This window comes from Castanea sativa, chromosome 8 (assembly GCF_040712315.1).
Source record: "Castanea sativa cultivar Marrone di Chiusa Pesio chromosome 8, ASM4071231v1".
Taxonomy (NCBI): Eukaryota; Viridiplantae; Streptophyta; class Magnoliopsida; order Fagales; family Fagaceae; genus Castanea; species Castanea sativa.
This window is the reverse complement of record NC_134020.1, coordinates 25,570,264-25,572,403: the sequence shown is the minus strand read 5'-3', so window position 1 is coordinate 25,572,403 and position 2,140 is coordinate 25,570,264. Positions and strand designations below refer to the sequence as shown.

Genomic DNA, 2,140 nt, shown 5'->3' with positions numbered 1-2,140 from the left:
CAAAACCTCTTGATTGAAATTTTTAAGTCAACCATGGATAATAAGCAAGCATCTAAACAACCTTAAATTCCTATAAAAAAATCACATTCACCCATAAGTAAGCACTTCTCAAACTTTGAATGCTTGATAGCCATGACAAATAAGAACTTAAACAAAGTCAATGATAAAGAAAAGAAAAAAAGAAAAAAAAAGAAAAAAGAAAAGAAAAGGGAACTTACAAAAGATAGAATCTACAAAGTTGTTAGAGCCTCTGGCAATATCTGTTTAAATTGTTTAGAAACCAAATCCAAAAGTATAAGAAGGAGCCTCTGACAAAGTCTGTTTAAATTGTTTAGAAACCAAATAGAAAGAAGAGGATGTAGAGTTAAACTAAATGTCTTCAATCTGAGAAAGAATAAATAACTTTTTTGATAGAAACGTGGGTCTTTTTTTTCATTAGGTTTTTTGTTTTTAATTTTTAAAAAGAAGTTTAAAACAGTTTAAATAAATTGTAATATATATATATATATATATATATCTATATATATATATATCTATTTAGTTTTTTTATTTTTTGGATAAACTTGAGGATGTTTTATTTTTTTATTTTTTAAAATTGATTTGAAGATAATGTGAGGATGATTTTTTTAAAAGGAAAAAAGAAATAACCACAAACGCATAGTTGTTTTGAAGAAGTGGGTTAGTGAGAGAGTGATCCTATTTTGTAGAAAATGTTTTAGGTGTGAGTTAGAGGTATATTTTTTACTAAGTAATCCTCAAGTTTTGCCCCTACTTAAATGTAGTTTATAAAGGTATTTTGAAACAAAAAAAAATCCGGTCAAAATAGGAGAAGCCTTTTAAATAATAGTATAGATAACTAAATTACTAACAAATGAAAAACATGTATTAGTGAGTAATTATTTTTATATACATGTCTTTCATTTATTGGATTTTGACAAGAATGAGATAGTACAAAAGCAAATAATAACAATATGGTGTCGTGGTGTAGTTGGTTATCACGTCAGTCTAACACACTGAAGGTCTCCGGTTCAAACCCGGGCGACGCCATTATTTAATTTCAGTTTTTTTGCACTTGGATGCTTTTCACAGACAAGAGAAAAAACATATAACAATAGGGCCCAACCGGGTTCGAACCGGTGACCTCTTGATCTGCAGTCAAATGCTCTACCACTGAGCTATGGACCCGAAGTTGATATGGTCGGGCTACATCTATTATTTAAATAATGGTACAATCATTTCATGGTCTCATACCTGGCCGTTACATAGCAATATTGGGTCCAACTAGAGACATAACATACAAGTTATGATGAAGTACACCAATTATGAATAATCATTACAAGCCGTTTTGGAAATAACTTATTTAATTAAAACTAAATTTTTTTTGTTGAAAGTATAGAAAAAAAAAGAGTTAAAAACTAGTTGAATATTACAATGAGATTTATAAATAATGTAAAAAAGAAACTAAAATCTCAAATAAACTAAAGCAAATAATCACATCTCAAATGGGCTGTATATATGATCCGCAAACAAGATACTTTCTCATAGTGACAGCCCTTAGCCAATATCAACACAATGTGTCTTAAGACTTTCTTTGGTGGCCATTTTTTAGGAGGATTGATTTTCGGAAGGCAAAAGCTATAGCCCTCTTGTTTCTTTTTCTTTTTATTTATTTTTAACACCATCTTGTTTCTTTTTATTTTATTTATTTTTAAGACCATCTTGTTTCTTGAACAAATGGGTTTCAGCCTTTTACCAATTTTGTAAAGTTGCTCTGGGTTTTAAACCAAAATAAAATAAATAAATAATTCACAAAGCAATTCAACTTTTAATTGGTTTAGGATTATTTGTCTTGAAGTTCTTAAAATATTATCTATTTATTCTATAATTGGTGAATTATATTGTATCAAGATATGAATTATTTAAATAAATATTGATATGATAATTCACTTATTTTTTCATATATAAGGGAGGTTGAGGTGTGATTGGAATCACAGACATAAAACACAACAAAAGATACTCAAGTTATCACTTGAATTGTGTAGATTAACTTATTTCCAAATAAATGAATACAATTTTAAGAATTCTAAGATTGAGTTATTCAAAAGTCAAAACTATATAGAAGATCCTGATTTTCATTAAG

The 2,140-nt window shown here is 28.0% G+C and overlaps 2 non-coding genes across 2 annotated transcripts; one reads left to right on the top strand and one right to left on the bottom strand.

Annotated features, from left to right (window-relative positions):
- Positions 1-973: 973 nt before the first annotated feature.
- Positions 974-1,047, top strand: TRNAV-AAC (transfer RNA valine (anticodon AAC)). The gene has a single exon. It is a non-coding gene; the product is annotated as a tRNA-Val (tRNA).
- Positions 1,048-1,113: 66 nt separating this feature from the next.
- On the bottom strand, positions 1,114-1,185 carry TRNAC-GCA (transfer RNA cysteine (anticodon GCA)). The gene has a single exon. It is a non-coding gene; the product is annotated as a tRNA-Cys (tRNA).
- Positions 1,186-2,140: the final 955 nt, after the last annotated feature.